This window comes from Ambystoma mexicanum, chromosome 2q (assembly GCF_040938575.1).
Source record: "Ambystoma mexicanum isolate Mex_15411 chromosome 2q, UKY_AmexF1_1, whole genome shotgun sequence".
Lineage (NCBI taxonomy): Eukaryota > Metazoa > Chordata > Amphibia > Caudata > Ambystomatidae > Ambystoma > Ambystoma mexicanum.
Genome location: NC_090924.1, coordinates 1210922881 through 1210948492, shown reverse-complemented (window position 1 = coordinate 1210948492; position 25612 = coordinate 1210922881). Strand labels below are relative to the sequence as shown.

Here is a 25612-nt window from a genome sequence, read left to right as displayed (position 1 = left end):
TGAGGCCACTGGGTCTGGCCACAGGCGGAAGGCTTTGCCATGGGGAATATTGCCAATTGCCATGTCCTGTGGCTCATAGTTCCGTTATGAAGGTATAGTGGATACTGGATAATGCCGCAGGTCAGGCCCAGTGGCTATAGAGTGTGGCTTGGTGGGCAGAACCATATGCCTTAGGTAATTCAGTCATAACTTGAACTTTCACTACTACAGGTGTGGTAACATATGGCATAACAAAATCCTTGAAGAGGCAGTTAAATTGTAACATTTCAACAGAACAAGACCCATGAAATTCAGCAAATGTTGGAAGAAACATTTTGTCCCCAGTTGCACAGCACATGAGCACATGGATTACATCACAAAGGACATCATCAGTGACATCACAGGTGGCATTATGTATGTCATGAAAGGGTTTAATCAGAGGTATGGTGGAATCACTCCCAACACTTTCCCAATACTTTGGTGCTGTGAAGAAATGACTTCTGCTCTGCATGAGTATAGGGGTGAGTATCGATTAACCCACCTACTCAGCTCTCACACGTCTACAAACCAAGGGTGATCCCAACAATAAATAAAGCTAACACAGACACAGCTAATATCTATACCGCCTTTGCCTTTTGTGGTAATGTGGGCTGAGGAAAGGCTACACTATACTCTCAAGAGGGTTGTGAATGTGACTCATTAGAAACCCAATCAGTAAAATATAATAGTCCAAAATAAAGGCAATGTCCAAGCAACGTTCTATAAATATATATATACTTTCATTAAACACACCATCTGCTAGAATAACGAAATAGAAACACTCCACCCTGTGGAAAGAACGGAGAATTGGCAAGAAAAAAAAAAGATGCAGCACTCTTGGTATGAATACCGTGGTGAAAGGCAATTCAACAACTTCAATGTTCTTCAAAAAGTATATGCCTTCGGATGAAAAAGGTACGCAAGTGACCTAATCAGTCTCTAGGGCCAAATTGGACCAGGCAGAAGTTATGGGTCAATAGTACTTTATTGCTGTTCATCAGCATCAAACCATGCTTTAAGCTTTTGTGTGAGTGGATCGAGCCACTTTCCAGTGTGGTAAATCGTGTTGGACCAAGCAGCAAGCTGAAATCGGTTTGGGTCGAATGCGATAGCTCAGGGCAGTCCGATGGCAGGATTTGGCAATGCATGTTGCAGTGTTCACTGGGATTGGTTCAGAGGTGAGCCAGTTCGAAGGCATATGGAAACCTCTGGGTAGGGTCCATGCATGATGGGCAGCAGTTCCATCCAAAATCTGCAGTAGTTCGAAGTGGTGTTCCTGATGTTCCAGTATGCGGTTCAACAAAGTGGTGGGTTGTGGTCCAGACAGATTGAGTCGCTCGGTAATTGCTGTTTTGGGTCAATGAGTGAGACTCCAGTGGATCAAATCAGTTTTGGCACTGAGCAGTGGATTTGAGCTGAGCAGTCGATGTGCTCCGCAAAAACATGGTGCAGCGTCAAGCTGGTTCGGAATTTGCAAGTTCTTTGGATTGAAGGTTTGGTTGAGTGCCAAAAGATTTGCCAGTGGGTCCTTCTCTGAAATGCAGGGAAATCGGTTCAAAGACAGTTTAATCAGTTTGAGGAGATGTGAAACAGGCATCCTGGCTGTCTTGGCTTTCAGGTTGCTTTGATTCCCACACAGGGGTCTAAGGGATAGCTATAGTACCTTCTCAGGCTAGCATGTCAGCACCCCAATGTTCAATGTCAAATGGTCACCCCAATGGTTCTTGATTATGGGTAGGGAACAGAGCTCACCTCTGCCTTGGACACTCACGTGGTGATTCATGGAATGATTATGCACCGAAATGGTGGCACAATACGCCCGTTTCCCGTTTCATGGAAGGCCCTGCGCCTGGCTTATGTGGGACCTGCGCTGAATCCGTGCGTGGCGCACACGTCAATGCGACATTCCGAAAGCTGTGCTCGAGTCGCCCAGTGGAGGTGCACAACGTCCAGCGCACACACCTAAAAAGGGGGTGGTACACGCGAAATGGGGAACAACACGCAAAAATGTGGGCATAACGTGGGAAATTCAGAAGCGAAATCCCTGCAACGCCCACACGCGCACTAACAACACGTATTCATGGAATTGAACAGGGCAAACCTGCGCACGCCAAAAGACACGCATAGCCAGAAACACGTCCGCCACGCGAAAGCAGGCGGAAGTGCCCTTGCGCAGCATAAAAGTACGCGCAAACAACAAACAAGCATATACAGCTACAATGAATGTCCCATTTCTCGCAGCAGTGATCGTGGGTCACCGCAGGAGGAGGAGGCTAGCCAGGCCCCGCATTTTCTTACCCAGGACCAGCCTTGTTGGGATGCCTGATGACCAGGTCTATGGCAGGTATAGGTTTCCACCTCATATCATCCTAGACCTGGTCACTGAGTGGGAGGATGACCTCACATCAACAACCTTGTGCTCCCAAGCACTGAGCCCCTTGGAAAAGGTGCTCAATGTCCTGCATTTTTTTGCCACTGGGTAATTTCAGTGGACAACTGCCATAGTTGGGGGCGTCTCACAGGCCACGCAGTCACGCTGCCTACACCAGGTGTTGGCAATCATGACTGCATGCCCCTCAGTCCGCAGGCACATATACATGCCCAGAACACCTGCAGACAGGCAGGCCATGGTCCATGACTTTTACGGGGTGGCACACTTCCCCAGAGTGCTCGGTGCGATTGATTGCACCCATGTGGCCCTACGTCCACCTAGGGCCACTGAGCACATCTATCACAACCGCAAGCACTGGCATTCCATCAACATGCAGGTTGCATGTGATGCCAAGGGAATCATAACCTCTGTCTATGCAAACTATCCCGGGTCCACCCTTGACAGTTTCATATTCAGAATGTCAGCACTACACTGGGACCTGGAAGCTGGGAGGCATGGCAACACATTGCTCATTGGTGAGTACAAATGCCTGTGCACACAGGCAAATACACAAACCCAACTAATGACAACCATTATCACCCCCCCAGGGGACAGTGCCTACCCTCTGAGCACCTACATGATGACGCCAATACGGAACCCCACCACACCACCCCAGGTAAGATACAATGCAGCCCATATTGCAACCCGGGGCATAGTGGAGCGCACATTCGGAGTGCTCAAGTCATGTTTCCGCTCCCTTGACCGCTCTGGTGGGCAGCTACTATTTGCGCACCCAGTAGTGTGTAGGATCATTGTGGTAGCATGTGTCCTGCACAACGTTGCAACACGGCCGGGCGTACTGGTGGACATGGTGGTGCCCTCACATCCCCAACCACATGCACGCCCGCTACGCATGGGAGGGGAAAGGGCATGTGGCGAGGCAGCCTGTACCCAGCTTGTGGCTACATTTTTCACCTAAACTCCCCCTCCCTGCAGAGTGCACACAGGCCTGGCACATTCCAGGTGACAATCCATGATGACAAAGGGACAGTCAACTGTCACAACCTTAACACCCTGAGAATGTGTCCTTGGAATTGCAGCAATGTGTGCACCCCTAGCCACTTAAACCAACACAATCCCATGTGACAAAAGGCACACATGCAAGCTACTGATTCCACCCCCCCATGCAAAATATCACATCCAAATGCTGGTATGTCACGTAAACCACCCTCAACCCCATGTCACCCACCCCACACACCATCCCATGGCATGCAATGTGAAAACTACAGTAAAAATATCAACACACATGACATAACTGTCACAAAGTGCACTGTCACAAATGGAAACTGGCCACAGACAAGCCCCTCAGACACATACTCTGAAGAAAAGAGTGAGCAAAAATATCCACCCTATGCGAAAAGTATGTAAATGCATGCCAACAAAGATGTCAACACCAAAACCTCAAACCTTCGGTGTCATGCATTTCAGGGAATCACAAAGAAGAAAAGAAAATGCATGTGCTGCGGAGTTGAACCCCGCAACACACCACTCACTACATAACACAGTACAGTGAGTGTTGTTTGCGGCCTGGAAACCTCTGCAGCTGCATAAAAAAACAAAGCAAAAAATGAAAGTCAGTTCACGCTCATGAAAGTCAATGTGAACTTGTGCAGCAGGGACACAGCATGTCTCGAAAGGCAAGTAGTGTGTGCGTGGGTGGATGTTGGGGTGGTGATGGGTGTGGGGGTGGCGGTGTGTTTGTAGGGCTATCCAATGCATGTTAGCATGAGAAATGCATGAACCTTCAGTGTTGCGAACATTTCCCATGTGAACCACTCCGTTGTGGACACATCTACAACAGAAACATATTGCCGATCCTGTGACACATCATAAGCGAAACCAACAGAGGACTATCAATTACCAGCATAACATATTATGAACACAGGACCCAACAGTGAAAATGTCAGACAGTGTGGAAACGCCATAGCACAAGTGCCTCAATGTGACATTGCCACCACACGTCCCCCTACCATCCTGAGGGGGCATGGGACCGCATACAGCATTAAGTGCATCAACAATGTATACAGTCAAGGCAATACATGAATAAGCAAAAATGAAATCATGCACAGTCAACAATATACTCACCAAAATGCAGTCCAACCATTCACTGGAGAAACTATCATGAATCCCCGCTAGGGGTTTATACACAAGTTGAGCTTCAGACTGGCCACAGATATGACGGAAGTCCAATGCCTCTGTGTAAGTTACTGTCACACGGTGCCATCCTTCAAGCCCATGGAAAGGGGAAGCAGGATTGGCATATGTGTCCGGACCCCAAGCCACAAACACAAACACGAGACAAGCATGTATGAGGGATAAGTCATCGTCGTCACCCCCTGGGTGTATATCAGGAGGTGCGCATGGCAAAGGTGCCTGACCACACATAGCCCCAGCACGCCCTTCCACGGCAGCAAGCATGTGGGCCTGGTGAGCCTGGTTCTGCATGAATATGGCACAGAGGTCGCCATGCAGCACCTCACGTGTAACACGGAGTTCCTCCTGCATGGACTCCTGTGTAACACAGAGCTCTGCCAGCGAGGCCTCATGTGACAGACGGACCTCCTCCTGGTTTGCATGGAGTTCAGCCGAGATGGTGTGATCCAGCCACTCCATCGCCCATTCTGCCTGTGTCCCCTGGCTCATAATGAGTGCAGCCAGAGTACTTTTTAGGGAGGTGTTATCTTCCCTCAGGGCTTCCCTGAGGGCCTGTCCCTCAGCAGCAATAGCTGAGCGCAGAGCCACAAGTTCAGCCCGGCAGGCCCCGTTGGAGGCCGCCGTGCCCAGCCTGAGTGAGCAGCACGTGGACTGCGTTGGCTGCTGCTGGAGCTCCACCTGTCTATCAGGGGGGAGAATGGAATCAGCAACACGTTCCATAACTGGAGCCAACATCTCAACCGCTCCCCCCTGTTGCTGTGTTATGGCATACATGGCTTGCTCCCACCCAGTGGCCCCCTTTGGCACACCTGTTGGGCCCAAGGAGACATGGTCCTTGCTGTGGTGGCACTGCCTGTGGCTGCAGGACTGCATTCCTCTGTCGATCTGCTGCCCCAGGAACAGGAGCAACTGGTGTGGAGAGTGACCCTGCACCCATTACCACCACAGGCGGACATTCCAACACTGACTGGCCCCTTGAGGGCTCAACCCCCACTGCAGGTGTGGCAGACAGAACAGCGTCCACTGCAGAATCACCCACCGTCGACGACACAGATTGATGAGCATCCGATTCACTATCAGAGTCAAAGAGATCCTCAGAGCCATACCCAGAGGCAGGCCTGGCCAGGATGTCCTGGAACACCAATCGATGTTCACAACCTACCACCCCACGACCACCACTGTTGCGTGGTTGTTGACCTGAACACCCCACCCTGTCTGCCATCTCCTCCTCCTCTGCTTCTGGTGCATCATCACCTGTAACAAAATAAAAAAAGACATGAGCACACATGTCAGCAGCACATACCACACACATACACACCACAATATTGAGGGCCAACACATGAGGCAGCCATGCCACACACAACAGAAACTCTGGCATGCATGCAGTGGCAATGAAATGGAAGTGGACTGTGAAAGCAGACATGGATTTGTATTTGTATTTTATTGAATTTATATAGCCCTTTAATCCAATGTGCTTTACATGAGAACACGCAAAATACAACAAGCATAAGATGGCAATTGAATCATAACTTGAAAACAGTGTAAAGAACAGTTTACAATATTGCAGAGGTGAGGAGGGAGTAGGGAGGGGCAGGTGAGTGAGGGAAAGGTAGGTGTTAGTGGAGGTAAGAGCAGGAGTAAGAGGGAATATATGAGTGGGAGAGGAAGAGCAGAGGAAAGTGTAGGACTATATGAGAGCAGGGGGTGGGGGAGAAGGAGGTAGGGAGGGAAAGGAAGAGCAGTGGTAGGAGGTGAGGAATGAGGGGGAATGAGAAGAGCGGGAGGAAATGAAGGGTGCTAGGCAGGGGAGTGAAAAAGATAAGATTTGAGAGAAGAGCGAAAGGAAGGGAAGGAGGGGGAAGAGCAGATGTGAAGGGGGAGGAGGTTCCAGTGGAAGGGAGCAAGGAGTTGGAAAGATCAGAAGCGGGATGGGGCGCAGGGAGGTGGAGGAGGAGAGAGTAGGAAAAGATTATCAGAGCGGAGAGAACGAGACAGGGTATAGAAAGTGAGAAGGGAGGAGAAGTAGGGGGGCAAGACCATAGGGGGATTTGATAACAAGACAGAGGAACTTGAATTTGAGCTGGGAGTGAAAAGACAGCCAGCCTAAAGAGGTGAGAGAAGAGGAGATGGAATCAAGGGGTGAAAGAAGGCAGAGGGAGCGGATGGCAGAGTGGTAGATGGATTTGAGTCGGGTGAGATGAGAGGAGGGGAGTGTGACAAAGCAGGAGGAGAAGAGCAAGATCAGAGCATTATTCAGAGCCAGTTAGACAATTGTTCAGCAAGCCTCGAAGGCTGAAGTGATTATGATGTTAGCCTGGGTCATGAGGGGAGGATCTCTATCTATGTAAGAAAGGCATGTCTTTGGCCCAATGGTGAATGAAAGAAGGAGTTAAGGTGTTTTTCTTTAATACTGGTTGTTATGTTTTGTTTTGGAGAAACAGCTGTTGGGAGAGGAGGTTGAAGTGACTCCCCAGGAAGAAGCCGTTTTTGATTGGGCTTATTGACCGCCAAGTGCAGCACAGTTAAGCAAGAGTGCTCCTATTGAGAAACGTTTGAAGAGTTAAGACATAGTTAAGAGAATCCTAAAGATTCAGAGACTTTCGTTTGCCTGAGACGCTGTCCAAGGAAGTCAGCGCCGTATGAAGGGCGTTAATGTTGCCATGTAAAGCAGTGAGAGTTGGACTATCAGCGTATGAGGAATAGCTGAGGGGCTGACATCCTCGCTCCGGGCCCTCATCGTTGTGAGGGAGGAGCTAACTCTGTGAGACCGGCAGAGACTGGGCCCCAGAAGACGAGCTATGCCGGTTCTCCTGCAGGCTGCGAAGCCGCGGCTTTGCAGCCGTCAGCTGCTCCATGGCCCAAAAGAAAGAGGAGGGGCCGGGAGTCCTTGGAGGCCGCTGCGCCTCCCGGTAGCCAGCTGATCGGAGTCGCGGCATCGGAGGGAGATGCCTATGCCCTTAAGAAGTGCTGTTGAGTGAAGGAAACTCCACGAATGAGGTGAGAGGGGAAATGACGTTGTATACGTCAGGCGACAAGAGGAAATATATGAACTAGGGTTGAACCGAACTGGATCATTTAAAAGGGATACACTTAAGAGGAGGGTGAGAATCTTAAACATTTCAAGCGAGTATATGCAAAGTGAGACCAACGGAGGGTTGAAGCGATCAGGGCACAATTGTCTCATGTTCAGCCCTTGAATACCTGATTTTAAATTTAGGGGCAACCATTGCTACCGAAACATGGGTGAGATCAGGCCATAGACTACAGACCACCCATCAAGAGGGCCGGTTGACCCAAATGACTGGTACCTGAAAGTAAGGCACAGACTCTGTCACAGCTATAGAAATACAGACTGTTAAAAACGTAACTTTAAACATAATAAAGTCAATTCCAGTTCAAGCAAGACTGGGTCTAGAGTGGTCATTTCCCACCCACCTTATCACAGGGAGTCCAAAGAGAAGAGAGGAACAGTAGAAGAGTCTGGAGAAGATGAGGGAGGTAATTAAAAGTTTAGTAGCGTGAAAGGTAAGGAGGGGTCGAATTTTACATATGTTGTAGAGGTGAAAGCGACAAGACTTGACAGTAAGAGAAATGTGGTGAGCCAGAGAGAGGAGAGAGTCAATATGGAGACCAAGATTACGGGCATGTGGAGAGAAGGAGAGCTGGGAGGTGGGAAAGAGAATGAAGGCAGGAGTGGATGGTGGAGGAAGAGTGTTGGCAGGGAAGAAGAGGAGTTCAGTTTTTTCAGTATTAAGAGAAAGGAAGTGATAGGACACCAGGATTTGATAGCGGAAAGGCAGGAAGATAGTTTATCATGAATGTCGGGAGAGAAAGAGGAGAAGGAGAAGAAAAGCTGGGTATCATCCGCATAAAAATGGTGCGAGATGCCAAAGGAGGAGATGATAGGAGCTAAGAAGGAGGTGTAGAGAGAGAAAAGAAAGGGGCCAAGGTCAGAACCTTGGGGAACTCCGTGGTTAAGAGGATATGTGGGGGAGGAGGAGCCACTCCAGGAGACAGAAAAAGAGCGGTTAGAGAGATAAGAGGAGAGCCAGTTAAGAACAGAGTCCTTGAAGCCAAATGAGGAGAGGGAATTGAGAAGAAGAGGATGGTCGACAGTATCAAAGCGGTGGAAAGATCAATGAGAATAAGAATGGAGGAGTGTTTTGAGTAACCTGCAGAGAGGAGAGCGTTAAGAACAGAGGTGAGTGCAGTTTCAGTGGAGTGCAGTGGGCGGAAGCCGGATTGGGAATCAGGAAGGAGGGAGTGGTTAGAGATGAAGGAAGAGAGTTGAGAGTAGACAATGCGTTCATGAAGTTTGGAAAGGAAGGGTAGGAGAGAGATGGGGCGATAGTTGAAAGCAAGATGGGGATTAGCAGAAGGTTTTTTGAGAATAGGGATGATAGTCGCGTGCTTGAAAGGGGTAGGAAAAGTAGAAGTTGAGAGGCAGATGTTGAAGAAGGAGGTAAGGTAAGGTATAAGGAGGGGGTAGATTTTCGGTATGAGGGGGGTAGGAATGGGTCAGCGGGAGAAGCAGTAGGATGAGTGTTGGTAAGGAGTAGGGTAACATCAGAATGAGTGACGGGAGAGAAGGAGGACATACAATAGGTAGGGGGAAGAGAAGGAGCAGGAGGAGGAGAGTAGGAGGGGACGAGAGAATAGTTTGACGAAGGTTGAGGACTTTGCTAGAAAAGGAAAAGAAGGAGGCAAGATCAGTAGCAGAGAGGGAAGAGGCGATGGAGGGATCAGGAGTAGGTGGAGAGAGAAAACGGGTTAAAGTTTGAAAAATGCGGCGAGGGTGGGAGGATTGAGACTGGAGAAGATCAGAGAAGTAGGTGCGCTTAATGCGATGCATGTCAAATGCGTTTAGTCAATGCATGTCAAATGCGAAACCCACACATGTACTGCATGTTGCATATCACACAGGAATGGGGAACAGGCCATAGCAGTAGTCCAACACAGAAATCACCAGTAAAATGGAGACAATGAGCTGCAGGGTGGTGGAGAGGCAAGGAAGCATGCCTGTGAGGAGGAGCTGGTTGCAGGGTGACCTCACATAGCCGTCAGTCATGTGACGACATAGGCCGAGTGTTGAGTGGAACTACACCACAGGCTATATGCTAACATATCCGTGAGCTTGAACATGGCCTGCATGCAGACTGCATCACGACAAGCATGCATCAGTAAAGCATTGCATGTGTCACACTTGGCACTCATTAATACATAGCCTGAATAGGCAGTCAATCACAACACATCACACAAGCAAAACACACATGGGTTGGACACACAGGCATCAAGACTCACCGAACGTTGAGTCATAATTGAGCATCTCTCCCACTCCCTCGATTTGTCCCTGATCGATGAACTCTGCAGCGATTTCCTTGTGTGGAGTGAGTTCATCCTCCTCTGGTGGTGGCCCACTGCCAGTCACCAGAGTGAAGGCGTAATTAGAGGCCTGCTTATGTTTTGCACAGCGTCGGAGGTCAGTCCAACGCTTGTAGCAATCATAAACTGTGTGCCTCTCAAATCCCATGACACTTACCCTTTCTGCAATGTTCTGCCCGCGGACCTGACGCTGGGCAGGCGTAGTATGGCAACCTTAGCCCACCAGCATATCGCGGTTGTGTGCCGACACGTAGTCCACAAGGAAGTCCAGTTCCTGTTTATTGAATGGCTTCTTCCCCCAGACTCACTGCCGGGGTGGTGTTGGCTGCATCTGCCCCTGCAGTTCCCACCACCTGGCTGCTCGGGGCAGCAGATGTTACCACTGCCCCAGATACCTGTGCCTTGGTCACAGCTACTTTAGGCACACGTGGCTTGGCCTTCCCACCTGAAAATCTGCCTGGGAGTCCTACTGTGCCAAGGCAGCCTGCGCTGGCTGACCACGAGCATGGGTTGTGGTTGCCGCAGCTTCACCTGCAGCTTACACTACCTGGTGGCCCGTGCCAGCAGATGACACTGGCTGTGGGGTCAGATGTGCACCGGGGTTGACTGCAGCAGCCACATCTCCCTGAGCCGCTGGGGGGGTGGCATGGCTGTCCCAGCATGTGGCTGGACATCCTGCCCATGCGGCACACCCTGACCACGTCCCCCTCCGCGTCCCCCTTGGCCTCCCTGGACTCCCTGGCCAGCCCGGCCACTTGCCCCTCCATCCCCAGCCCTGGGAGGTCACCCAGCTTTGCTGCCCTTCCCTTTTGGTGGCCTCCCAACCATGGCACAGATGGACTATTGCCAATGGAAGCTGCACACAACAATTGTTCTGGGCAATTGGGGTGAAGGGGGCAGGGTACGTGATGTTAGATGCACCCCTGTGCTCCTGCAAGGCTGTATGTGACCCCTGTTGAATAAAGGCAGGTCACGCAACATTCAGGCACCCCAAAAAATGTTGATAAATGTGCATGCAACTCCTAGTAGCCCACGTGCGTGGAATAAACCTCCCGCAGTACGCTGTGGCACACAGGGACACAAGAAAAGCATACGCCTGGAACAAGCAGGCTACTCTGACCTCGGAAACGGAGTACGTGACACACAATGGGAACCACAGTGGCAAAAAAAGCATGCATGGCTCACCATCTGCCTTCAATGGAAAAGAAAAATGTGCACGTAGGCAACTCCCCACCCAAACAAGAAGTACGAACTTTAAGAGCTGTGAAGATGTCGTGTGTGAATCCACAAGTTGTCGAAACACACGCGTCTGACTCCACGAAAAGCATGTACAGCGAACTGCTGTGCCGTGTGGACCTTTGACCCCTGCCGAAGGCAACACCCATGCACATCACACCACTTACGCGCTAAGGGCCTTTCCTCTAAATTCACGCTAACGTGCTGTTTTTCACATGCGGAGTCACTCTGCATCAAGCTGGCCACGCGACTACACACAGAAGACCATGCTCCTGCCCAGAAGCCCCTTTACCTGCCTGCCAAAGGCCCAAGCAGCCTCCTATGAGCCATCTGCTGCTGCCAGCCAACTCAGTCTGCCTGCTGCCAACCTGCCCTGCTATTTGGTGCCTGTACAGAAGACTTTGCCAGAGGTCCTGTTGCTGCGACCACCTCTGCTGAAACAGAAGACTCCTGACTGCTGTTCCATCACTCCTCAGCCCAGCCCCAGGACCCAGTTGCCCACCCACATCTGCCTCGGGGGTTGTCATGTCAGACCAAACACCATCAGGGGCCAGTGGCAACCCCCCAGAAGAGAGGCAGAGGGCTGTCAGCTTCACTGCCAATGAAGTTGGAATCCTGGTGGAGCAAGTCCTGGGGTATTATGATGCCCTCTTCTCGACATCACGCCTCGACAAGGAAGGGCGGAGGAGGAGGAGGGGGTGGCATCCCACACCTACCAACGTGTCCGGAAGCTCTGGGAGGACTTCAGCTCCAGGACCCAGAGCAAGGCCGGCACCTTGTTGAGGCTGGTGGAGAAGTGGGGCACCGGGACCAGTTGACCAACATACAGATGCGGGTCCTGGAGCGCACACGCCCAGCGCATCACCTCCAGGTCCTTGAGTTGCAGACCCATCTGGAGTCAAGTGGTAAGTGTCCATGTGTTCATGTCCAGCATAGTGCATGTCGAGGTGTGGCAGGAGTGTGCACCTTAGCCGTATGTCTGGCATGCCCCATGGCGCGAGCAGGGTATGTGTATTCAGGGGTATGCAAGTGCACTTTTCACACAATTTGGCTCTGGGGTGGTCCATCCCCCCTCCCCATGCCCCACAGGCAGCCCACACCACAGGGGACACCCCATCACCCGTGTCCATGCCCGGCAGGCAGCCCACACCACAGGGGACAACCCATCACCGGTGTCCATGCCCCGCATGCAGCCCACACCACAGGGGAGCCCCCATCACCAGTGACCATGCCCCGCAGGAAGCCCATACTACAGGGGACCTCCCATCACCAGTGACCATACCCTGCAGGCAGCCCACATGACAGGGGACCCCCATCACCAGTGACCATGCCCCTCAGGCAGCCCATACCACAGGGGACCCTCATCACCCATGACCATGCCCCACTAGCAGCCCACTCCACAGGGGGAACCCCACCACACACGCAGCCCTTTCCACACGTTTTGGCTGGTGCGAGCAGGGTACGTGCTGTTTTTCACACGATTACGTGTAGGGGGGCTGCATGCTGGTCCAGGGTTAGTGCAGCCTTTGCGCCATATTGGGGATTTGTATGGCTTTTTCTGGCACAAGGGGCATTCTCTGGGGCGTTACTGGCACTGCTGGATTTTCCTTGCCCCCCGGCTGCAAATGGCTCGAGAAATCCATGAATACACATTGCACCAAAATGCTGCTTGTGGCACGCGCTCCCTCTCTGTGCTAGGCGCGTGCCACAAATGCGCTGAATTCTATGAATTGGCCCGTCAGTCTTTACCTCACTAGGGAAAGGTTTTTGAAATGTGAATTTTTTCCAAGAGAGGCACAGAGAATTATTCCTTAGGTGTTTGTTCCTAAGTGAATCAGGGAAGGAGTGGGGGAACATTTCTTTTAAAGGCAAAGGCCCACAGGTTATTGGACAAAAGCAAGCCTGCGTCAAGGGCTTCTATCCCTGTGCTTGAGTCAAATTGTCTGTCTACTGACATCACACCCAAAATGGAAGAAAGGAAAGGCAGAGAGAAGCAAGAAGGGAAGTGAATGCCCTTTGATTTTTGTTCCCTGGACGGTTTCCTGTCAAGTAGCTGTCTCACTGGTGAGGGTGTTACCTGCCCTCACAAAGGATCAAAGAGAGGAAATCACCATGTTTACAATCTTACTGGGAGCAGCAGAGACTGCCTGGCTAGCTTGAATGCACATAACCCTTTCACAGCTGAGCAGGGCTCACAGGGTTGACACGTGTGATATCAAATTGGTATGGCTTGCACGATTATGAGATGATAGCCTCCACACCTCAAACTCAGGTATGGCTTATTTTGTACAGTTTAACATGCCACCAGGTTGGCATTTCTATAATTATGTATGTAATGGTGCCTATCTTACATGCAGCACCTGTGCCTCAGTGATGCTGCTGTCACTGCAGAAAGAGGTCAAGAAGGCACCTGTGATCTGAACCTGCTCTGTGCCACAGGAGAGCAGGGGCTGTAGATCAGGCTACTGATTCAGCTGGACACAGATGTACACTATGCTTTGGCATAGAGTTTGTAGAGAGGGGTTCTGGTCCATAGACAACCCTCTCAGAGAGGGTTTAGGTAGATTTGACAGAAAAGAAATTGGTCGTAAAAAATAGACCAAAAAGAAACTGACCGCATACAACATTATATAGTATGGAGTTGCATTCGGTCAGCTTTGCGGGAGTAAAAAATAAATTATTCATTTCCACCTCCCCACCCCCCACTTACCTCGCCGCCTGGTCCACTTCTGCCCTGCAGCGTCAGATCCGTTCCTCTAACACGGGTCAGAACCGGCGTCGCAGGGTTCCTTTTTTTTCTTTGTCCACGCATCCAAAATTAAGGAAGCAGGGGACACCCCTGCAACCCTCCAAGGCTAATACACACCAATCATGGGGAGTGGGGGACACCCCACAACCGCTGCTCCACATGTTCCGTATGTATTAGCCAATTTGTTCGAATATATTCGGTCGATTGGTACAGGCCAAATTCGGCCAAATGTACCATTCGGCCTAATATATTTGAAAAAATATGCTAATACCTCAGAGAGAGCTACCTGCATCATTTTATATTAAATAAAAATCAGAAATACCAGGGCTTCTACACTCTTGCCAGTTGGCAATCCTACACAGTTGCTATTTGAGGAATCCACACCCATGTTGCACCTCTAACCTGCACCACTGGACAGGTTTTGCCAAATGTATGCGAGGAGCAATGGTGTGGTCCCAAAATTAATCTTTCCATGTCCTTTTTATCATTCACATTTTTATTGAAAGAATGACACAAGGCCTCATCAACACAGGTATATCGAGCAAATACACAACCATATAGCAGCCTCAGACAGCATAGAACATTGCATAATATCATTGCATAATATCATGAAATCATTTACAAAGCAAAAAGCAAACCCGTTTCTGCACAGGATAACATAATAAATTAACAAGAAGTATCAGGAACACAAATTATTCAGCACTGGGGAATTAACAGTCCAATAAACATTACTAGTAAATAAGCAGAGACACCATGAGGTAAGGGCATTATAATAACGTAAAAGACAATGGGCCTCATTACGAGTCAGCCGGTCCGGTAAGAAGGGTGGTGGTAAATCCGCCACCACCTTCTTTCAGGATCGGCTGAATAAAAGTCCGGCAGGCGGGAGGTGCCACTCCCACCAGGTCTGACCTGGCGGGTTTAACACCACCCGCCTGCAGGCAGACATGGAAACACCGGCACCATTACAGCATGATGCCGGTGTTTCCACTTCCCCATTCCCATGGAGTCCTATAGGATGGGAATGGGGATTAACAGAATTCTGCCTCCGGAATTACCAGGTCACTGCGGTTGTAATGCCCTGGTGATTCCGGCAATCACGGAGGCGGAAAGGTAATACGAGTCTGGCGGTAACCTGCCGGACTCGTAATGAGGCCCATGATATCCTTTTTTTTCGCATTTGGTTTTAAAACGATCAAAAACCTTAAGCAAAATTGAAACATACATGCATGGAAAAAGAATGAATCATAAAAAGTCTCTCCAATGCTAATCAAGAAGATACCAGTTAATAAGAAAGGCAGAGTGTATATCACATTCCGTCTAATAAAACAGTGTTAAAAAGAAAATTGAGTCAATCTGCGATGGAAGCAAGAAAAGAAATAAGGGGGAAAAGAAAAGAAGAGAAAAAAAGGAGAAAATAAAAACACAATTTACAAGTTTACAAGATACAAGAAATGAGAATCCAAGAAATCAATCTCTAAATGCTATGTGTCTAAATTAAACTTTTATCCATACTTTCGGAAGCAAGGACTCTTATTGACTGTATTCACTCATGGTATAACGTCCATTCCCTCAACATATCATGTGGCTTATGATGGAGTCTGGGCTTATAATTCCGAGCCACAAACTGAATGAAAAGCTCCCATTCTGCAAGAAATGTGGACATTTCACCTTTCAGGGTGGCTCCAATTTTACACAATTTTTCACATAGCTTCAATAAACCACAATTTGATCCACCATTCCCCACTTCTTTGGGGGACCTCCAAGTCTGCGCTATGCAGGAGTTGATGGGTTAAAGGGGCTTTGAATTACAGGGGCTTATTAGTTTACCATGAACATGTAGTATAGTGTGGGTTTTAGTGGGATTCAGACAGAAATGCAGACATATGCAAGATATAGGTTGAGAAATGCAAAGCACATGATTAAAATTGCTTTATTTTAGGATGATATTTCAATTGACTGAATAGCACTATTTCTAATGACTAACAAACATTAACATAATTAATCCAATCCGAGTAACATGTCTCATGTCCTTAACATTTAGTGCAAATGAGTCTATATGGAAATAACCTGAATCCAAATTTGAAATGCATGAGGCTCTGTTTCAATGGAAAAATAAATGTGCAAGCTAGATTCATACTAGGTGATGAAAATATGAAATTCCGCTCTCCTGAAAAGAACCATTATGGAAGCGAAGGAAGTGAAAGGAAGAGATGTAACATTTGTTGTTATTTCAATGGGGACAAACACTGAGCAGATCAGAGGATGTGGGTGGATCTAGATGGGAGGTATTTTCTTTGTGTGGCAGGAAGGAGTAATAAAAGTACTTGAGTGGGTGTAGCTGGGTCAGACATCCTCGAATGCTGGGCTGAGACGAGCTGGTAGGCAGGCATCCTGGGACACTTTGCTGAGAGGGACAGTGAATTGCAGGACACAGTCCAGTGCTCGCAGGCTTCCTGGTGCCGTGGCAGTCCTTATCTGTGGGTGAGCAGACTGAGGGTGATTTCCCAGGTCCTGGGTAAATATAGTTGAAAAGTAAGGTGGTTGGAGTACCTGTCGATCAGTTGGTCAGTGAAATAGGTCATGTCATTGTAGGTGCTGGCAATGTGAAAAGTGCATGCAATTTCAAATTTACATGAATATCTTTGCGTTTTTGTTCTTTTGTTTCAGAAAGCCTAATTCTTGCCAAGTTCTTCACTTCCAAGGTCGGACCAGTAAGACTAGTCACAGCTCATTCTATTTTCCATTGCTCATTGTAATACACTGGTGCTGACAATCTGTCCCATGTATAATTGTTCCCAAGTGTATCTGGTAATTTCAACTATTACGATAAAACAAAATATCTTAAAATCTTTGGGTATTCTTCTTTCATGCCTAACTCTGTGAATCTTCCACCAGAAGTTCTGATTTTTGAAAACATTTTCCTAAAGGAATTGGAAAAATGTATGGAGTACTCGAGAAATTCCATGAGACCTAACCTTAAACTTTCTTAGTTTCACGCAATAGATTCTCTTTCTCAAAATGTGTCTATAGCTATCAAGACAGCCGATAACGGCAGGCGGTATTGTTGTCTGGGACGCCGAGCTTTATGATCAAGAGGTCTTCAGATTGCTTAACATTCCCAGTCATTATCAGAAAATCAATAGTGACCCCACAGTTTCAATAAAAAAGAAAATACTTGTAATTAGTGAAAGGGCATTCCAAGAGGGTTTCTTGTCTATTAAGGTATTTGAATTTATAAACTTTTCAGAAGAAAGAATTCCTCTTTTTACATCATTCCTAAAATTCACAAAGATATCCTGAGGCCCCTGGTTGCAGTTCTATTTTAGATGTCTTCATCAAACCGCTAGCAATGGAAACCCCCACATTCCTGTTAGACTCTAGGGATGTGATTAACCTTGTTGAAGGTGGCCCTTTCGATGCCTCAAAGCAAATCCTGGTCTCTTTAGATGTAGAGGCTCTTTATACTAATATTCCACAGGATAAATCCATTTCAAGTCTGCGCGTTATGTTAGACAGACACCCTCTACCTCATATTGTTCCAACTGAATTTCTGACTGTATACACCAAACTGGTATTGGCCAACAGTTTCTTTAAGTTTAAGGACACTTTTTTCCTACAAACCAAAGGAACGGCGATGGGCTTTACTTTTGCCCCTAATCTGGTGATTTTTTTCATGTCTCTGTTCGAAGAAAACAACATGTTGAATGATATTAATCCCTTTTTCAAACACATTAACAGGGTAATTCATAGAATTTCGCAGAAAAGTGTCGCAAGCGGCTGGCGCAGAGTGTCCGCATGCGATTGTCTGCGCCAGGCAAGTGCGCTAAAACCGATTTCCGCGCACAGCGTATTCATGGATTTTAGGCTCCCAAACCAGCCGTGGCGCAGAGTATCGCAGCGACCCTGCAGCAGCGCCAGTAACGCCTCCAAGAACGCCCTCGCGCAAGGAAAAGCCATCAAAATCGCTAAATCATCGCAAAGGGCTGCGCTAACCCTGGACCAGTTTACAGGGCTGCCAAACAAGGAACGCAAAGCGGGTAACGTGCATATCAGGGGTACGCGTGAAGTTATACACGCGATTAGCCAGGGTGCCAGGGTACGTGTATTTCAGGGGTGCGCGGGAAGTTCAACACGCGATAGTCCAGGGAACGTGTATTACAGGGGTACGCGGGAAGTTCAACACGCGATAGTCCAGGGAACGTGTATTACAGGGGTACGCGGGAAGTTCAACACGCGATTGTCCAGGGAACGTGTATTACAGGGGTACGCGGGAAGTTCAACACGCGATTGTCCAGGGAACGTGTATTACAGGGGTACGCAGGAAGTCTTACATGCGATTAGCCAGGGCACGTGTAATACAGGGGTACGCGGGAATTATCACACGCGATTTGGCAGGGTACGTGAATTACAGGGGTGCGTGGGAATTATCACACGCCATTTTGCTGGGTACGTGTATTACAGGGGTGCGTGGGAATTATCACACGTGATTAGGCTGGGTGGGTCCTCACAGGTGTTCCCTGTACACCCTCCACGGCCCCTGCAGGCAGCCCACAAAACAGGGGACTACCCTGCACACCTGCTCATGTCCCCCTGCACCCCCACCCCCCAGCCACCAGGGGCACCCACCACCAGGCCCCCACCCATGTCTCCTACCACCCCCAACCCCCAGCAGTGCAGGGGCAGCCTCCACCAGGCCCCCACTCATGTCTCCCACCACCCCCACCCCCCAGCACTGTGGGGCACCTGCCAGCAGGCCCCAACCCATGTAACCCACCACCCCCACCCCCCAGCAGTGCAGGGGCATCCTCCACCAGGCCCACACTCATGTCCCCTATCACCCCCACCCCCCCGCCACCAGGGGCACCCTCCACCAGGCCCCCACTCATGTCTCCCAGCGTGCTACGTGTATTTCAGGGGTGCGCGGGAAGTTCCACTCGCGAATAGCCTGGGTGCGTGTATTTCAGGGGTGCGCGGGAAGTTCCACACGCAAATAGCCTGGGCGCATGCATTTCAGGGGTGCGCGGGAAGTTTTACACGCGATTTCAGCAGGGTACGTGTATTTCAGGGGTGCGCGGGAATTCTCACACGCGATTTGGCTTGGTAAGTGTATTACAGGGGTGCGTGGGAAGTTACACATACGATTAGGCTGGGTGGGTCCTCACAGGTGTTCCCTGTACACCCTCCACGGCCCCTGCAGGCAGCCCACAAAACAGGGGACTACCCTGCACACCTGCTCATGTCACCCACCACCCCCACCCCCCCAGTCACCAGGGGCAGCCTCCACCAGGCCCCCACTCATGTCTCCCACCACCCCCACCCCCCAGCAGTGCAGGGGCAGCCTCCACCAGGCCCCCACCCATGTCTCCCACCACCCCCACTCCCCCAGTCACCAGGGGCAGCCTCCACCAGGCCCCCACTCATGTCTCCCACCACCCCCACCCCCCAGCAGTGCAGGGGCAGCCTCCACCAGGCCCCCACCCATGTCTCCCACCACCCCCACCCCCCACCAGTACAGGGGCAGCCCCCACCAGGCCCCAACTCATGTCCCCTATCACCCCCACCCCTCCAGTCACCAGGGGCACCCTCCACCAGGCCCCCACTCATGTCTCCCACCACCCCCACCCCCCCAGTCACCAGGGGCACCCTCCACCAGGCCCCCACTCATGTCTCCCACCACCCCCACCCCCCAGCAGTGCAGGGGCACCCTCCACCAGGCCCCCACTCATGTCCCCTATCACCCCCACCCCCCCAGTCACCAGGGGCACCCTCCACCAGGCCCCCACTCATGTCTCCCACCATCCCCACCCCCCCAGTCACCAGGGGCAGCCTCCACCAGGCCCCCACTCATGTCTCCCACTACCCCCACCCCCCAGCAGTGCAGGGGCAGCCTCCACCAGGCCCCACCCATGTCTCCCACCACCCCCACCCCCCAGCAGTGCAGGGGCAGCCTCCACCAGGCCCCCACCCATGTCTCCCACCACCCCCACCCCCAGCAGTGCAGGGGCAGCCCCCACCAGGCCCCCACTCATGTCCCCTATCACCCCCACTCCCCCAGTCACCAGGGGCACCCTCCACCAGGCCCCCACCCATGTCTCCCACCACCCCCACCCCCCAGCAGTGCAGGGGCAGCCCCCAACAGGCCCCCACTCATGTCCCCTATCACCCCCACCCCCCCAGTCACCAGGGGCACCCTCCACCAGGCCCCCACTCATGTCTCCCACCACCCCCACCCCCAGTCACCAGGGGCAGCCTCCACCAGGCCCCCACTCATGTCTCCCACCACCCCCACCCCCCCAGTCACCAGGGGCACCCTCCACCAGGCCCCCACTCATGCCTCCCACCACCCCCACCCCCCCAGTCACCAGGGGCAGCCTCCACCAGGCCCCCACTCATGTCTCCCACCACCCCCACCCCCTAGCAGTGCAGGGGCAGCCCCCACCAGGACCCCACTCATGTCCCCTATCACCCCCACCCCCCCAGTCACCAGGGGCACCCTCCACCAGGCCCCCACTCATGTCTCCCACCACCCCCACCCCCCAGTCACCAGGGGCACCCTCCACCAGGCCCCCACTCATGTCTCCCACCACCCCCACCCCCCAGCAGTGCTTGGGCACCCTCCACCAGGCCCCCACTCATGTCCCCTATCACCCCCACCCCCCCAGTCACCAGGGGCACCCTCCACCAGGCCCCCACTCATGTCTCCCACCACCCCCACCCCCCCAGTCACCAGGGGCAGCCTCCACCAGGCCCCCACTCATGTCTCCCACCACCCCACCCCCAGCAGTGCAGGGGCAGCCTCCACCAGGCCCCCACCCATGTCTCCCACCACCCCCACCCCCCAGCAGTGCAAGGGCAGCCTCCACCAGGCCCCCACCCATGTCTCCCACCACCCCCACCCCCCAGCAGTGCAGGGGCAGCCCCCACCAGGCCCCCACTCATGTCCCCTATCACCCCCACCCCCCCAGTCACCAGGGGCACCCTCCACCAGGCCCCCACTCATGTCTCCCACCACCCCCACCCCCCCAGTCACCAGGGGCACCCTCCACCAGGCCCCCACTCATGTCCCCTATCACCCCCCGCCCCCAGTCACCAGGGGCACCCTCCACCAGGCCCCCACTCATGTCTCCCACCACCCCCACCCCCCCAGTCACCAGGGGCACCCTCCACCAGGCCCCCACTCATGTCCCCTATCACCCCCACCCCCCCAGTCACCAGGGGCACCCTCCACCAGGCCCCCACTCATGTCTCCCACCACCCCCACCCCCCCAGTCACCAGGGGCAGCCCCCACCAGGCCCCCACTCATGTCCCCTATCACCCCCACCCCCCCAGTCACCAGGGGAACCCTCCACCAGGCCCCCACTCATGTCGACCCCCACCCCCACCCCCCCCAGTCACCAGGGGCACCCTCCACCAGGCCCCCACTCATGTCCCCTATCACCCCCACCCCCCCAGTCACCAGGGGCACCCTCCGCCAGGCCCCCACTCATGTCTCCCACCCCCCCACCCCCCCAGTCACCAGGGGCACCCTCCACCAGGCCCCCACTCATGTCCCCTATCACCCCCACCCCCCAGTCACCAGGGGCACCCTCCACCAGGCCCCCACTCATGTCTCCCACCACCCCCACCCCCCAGCAGTGCAGGGGCAGCAGGCAGTCAGGCAGCAGCAGGTGGGAGCGTGCTCGGGCTCTGAGGGGCAGTAGTTCGGCCTTCCGGGCAGGAGCGTGGTATTCCGTGTGCATACGCGTGGCCAGCTTGGTACGGAGTGATTTGGCACGTGAAAATCCTGCACGTCAGCGTGAAAACTGAGGAAAGGCCCTCAGCGCGTAAGCGCGTCTGTGACGTGACCCGCACAGGTGTTTCCCACACAGCACGTGATGACAGAGCACACGTGGAAAGACTGCACGTCAGAGTGTAATCGCGTGTGATTGGTGGAAATGGCCCTACACGCAGAAGTGACAAAGCGTGTGATTGGTGGAAATGGCCCTACACGCAGAAGTGACAAAGCGTGTAATTGGTGGAAATGGCCCTACACGCAGAAGTGACAAAGCATGTAATTGGTGGAAATGGCCCTAGCGTGTACACGCCGCATAAGTGACGCTGGACGTGTGGGCCTGTATAAAAGGTACGTGTAGAACACGTTTTCCTTGTACGTGCTTTTTTTCGTGGAGAGCAAGTGGGTGAATTCTGTACTTCTTTTCGTTTCACATGCGATTTACTTCACGGCGTTTCAAGTTCGTATTCCCTGTTACCTCTGACAGCTTTTTCTCTTTTTTCTCATTTTACTGGTTTACCTGGGCCTGTTCCCTCAAACAGTGTTCCCTTCTACTGTTTTCCTGTCTCCTCAGACAGCGTACAAATCTTCTTTTGGCGGGGGTGTTGCCAACCAAACGTGCTCCTTTTACACGCTCGTTTACCAGGCAGACGGTGAGTCACGCACCTATCTAACATCTGTGCTTGCCCCGTGTGTAGCCTACCCCTTCAGAGGTCATTCTAGGCTGCGTGTGACACGCATATGTTCATTCTTGTGTTACTGGGTGCCACAGCGTAGTGCAGGTTTTTCTTTCTGCACACGTGGTCTAGGAGGGGTTGCGTGCACGTCATCTCCCTTTTTTGGGCCTCCTGTGCGTTGCGTGACCCGTCATCTTTCCCCAGGGGTTACATTCAGCCTTGCTAGAGCACTAGGGTACAATTACCATCTGGTACCCAACCCCTTTGACCCCCAATTGCCCAGGACAATAGTCTACATCCACTCCCATACGCACATTAACATCAGTGCCATGGCTGGGAGGCGAGGATTCCGTAAGGGTGGCAAAGGTGGAAGAGCCACAAGTGGTGGCCGTGGTGGATCCGGTAGGGGACGTGGTCGTAACTTGCAGGGTGAGCCTGTCCCCCCATGTGTGGAGGACCAGTCACGGGCACCCATAATCCCCCCCCTTCCCCTCCTCCCGTTGAGGCTGATGTGGCTGACACCATCCATGCTCAGCCCTTGTTGGACCAGCCCATTGTGGCACCAGACCTGGCTGACTCCATGGCTGACTTCAGCAGGGCTACGACACGTGCGCTGGTGCACGTTGATGCCATCATGCCACGTGGATCTGGGGCAGCAAGATCATATGCTGCACCAAGGAGGTAGGGCGGAGAGGCTGCAGGGGCAGCTGCGGCTCCATCCACCCCAGCCCCCACACACCCAGCCAGGACAGTGTCGGTCCTAGTCCATGCTGCTGACATTCCCCCTGACACCATCACACTAGAGCCAATGCCTGCACCAACTCCCATGCTGAGTGTGCAATCCCACACTCCTGATACAGAGTCCACCAGGGCTCCTGCCCCTAGTGTCCAGAGCGGTGCAGGACACTCAGGATCACCACCACCTTCCAAGCGGAAGAGGAAGAGTGCTCGTCCGGCACAGGCTGATGCCCCAGACACGGCTACACAGTCCGGCCCGTCCAGGAAGCCCAGCTTCACGGATGACGAACTGAATGCACTTGTCGAGTATGTGTCCGGACATGACAACGAGATGGTCATTGTTGTAGGATCCAAGACCACACCTGCACAACGCCAGGCACACTGGCAGACCGTTGCGGACATCGTAAGTGCCCTTGGAATCGTGAGCGCTGGAATGACCTAAAGCGCAGGGCAAAGAGTAAGCTGGCCTCAAGTCATGCCGCAACTCTAGTGACTGGAGGCTGGTCTCCAGTAGTAGACACGGAACTCACTCCACATGAGTCAGTCGCTGGGACCTACGTCACGGAGGAACAGATCCAAGGCGTGGGAGATCTGGCTGATTACGAGGCATTGTCCGGTGAGTGCACATGCATGTGTGTGTCATCCATGTGCATGGTGTGTGTGTGAGGGCTTCTGTTTGTGTGCCAGGTGAGAGTGTGTGCGCCTGAGTCGTATGGGTCAGCCATGTGCTTCATGCAATACTTCCTGCGCAGCTGCATTTGGCCATAGCAGTATCCCTTCTGCCAACAGTAGACATCTAGCCCAACTGCACGCCAGTTGCCCTTGAAGTGTCACCTTGCCACAACATTGTTGCTTATTTTTCACTGTTCATTCAGTCAGATTGTTTGCATTCCCCCACTTTTACTAGCCATGTCGCTGTCCACTAGTCACATGTCTGACATGGCTATGGTGAAGTGGAGTGACTTTGTTACCTGGATATCATTTGTACACACATGTCCCTGTGCAATTGGACCATTTCAGACTGGCAGCTCCAGGTGAAAAATCTGACCTATTAGAATTAGAAAAGCAATTACATGCGGGAACTGGACTGAATGAATAGGTGCTGCCCTCCTCTCCAACTTCACTCAATAGCAATGGTACATGCCATCTGTGTGATGGCATGTGTGTTTCACCTGGCAATCACAGGCCAATGTGTGATGCCACTGCCAGGCAGCATGCAGAAAATGTGTTCATTTACCATCTTGGTGTCATCAGTGTGTGCCATTTGCCTGCACTTCATACGCAGTGAGGGTGCATGCATGGGAGGGTTTTAGTCATGTGGGACATGTGTCAATCAAGTACTGGTTCTCTTGCTTCTCAACCCTCATTGTGTGCCATGGTGCTAATGCCTGTTTCCATTTCTTTGTTTTCATGTCTTTGCAGGGGAAGACGCACCTGATACTGCTGGGGTTGTGGAGATGGTGCAGACCCAGGAGGGGTCCGAGGGCCGATCAACCACCAGTGAGGGACGTGGTGTGGTGGTGGGGGAGAACCCACAAGTGCTGCAGGTTGTGCTCTCAAGGGGTGTCTCTGGCTGCACCTCCCCCGAGCTGTACTCAGGTGTTGATTCGGATGAGACCTACGTGCCGTCGCAGGTGAGTGTTCCAGGGAGGGATTCTGTTCTGTCTCACCCACCTGCACCAGGGTCAGAACCCTCCATGGGGATGTCAGTGTTGGCAGCTACGCCTTTGGTGGTTACGGATGCAGGGTCACACTCCGCGACATCTGGTCCTGTTCCTGGGCCAGCAGATCAGAGGGGGAATGCAGTCCTGCAGCCTCAGGCAGTGCCGGCACAGCAAGGCGCAGTTCGCCTTGCCCCAGACAGGTGTGGTGCCCGCCGACGTGGTGGCCGTACGCCACCTGGCAATACCGCATGGGAGCAATCCATTTACGGTATGGCAACCCAACAGGCTGCATCATCCGAGATGATGGCTCAGGCCATGGATAGGGTGGCCACTTCCATTGTCCCCCAGAAAGGCTGATGGAGCGACTAGAGCAGGCAACCGACTCCATCTGCCAGTCACACAGGGAGGACATATTGGGGTCCAACAGGGACAGGCGGGCGGCACTGGCGACTCTGCAGGAGGCCATCTCCATTGAGTCCCAGGGCCACAGGGAAGCCCTGAGGCAGGAGCTCCTTCACCTCAGGACGACTCTTGTTGAGCTTGAGGCTTCAACACACCAAAGGACAGAACAGCAGCTGGAGCGTCTCACCCGTACGCTCTCAGCTGAGATGCAGGCAACGAGGGCGGAGGTCCGGGCATCCCGTGAGATGTTGCATGGGGACCTCCGCACACTCATCCTCCAGAACCAGACCTACCACACCCGCATGCTTGCAGCCATGGAGGAGCAGACTAGGGCCTTGCCTGGGCTGCCTCCCATAGTGCAACCACCTCCGGATGCAGCTGCACAG

At 52.4% G+C, this 25612-nt stretch overlaps 1 protein-coding gene across 2 annotated transcripts in view; it reads right to left on the bottom strand.

Moving 5' to 3' along the window:
* Positions 1–25612, bottom strand: part of LOC138569074 (uncharacterized) — a 510565-nt gene that overhangs the window by 370037 nt on the left and 114916 nt on the right. The gene's annotated exons all lie outside the window — the stretch shown is intronic.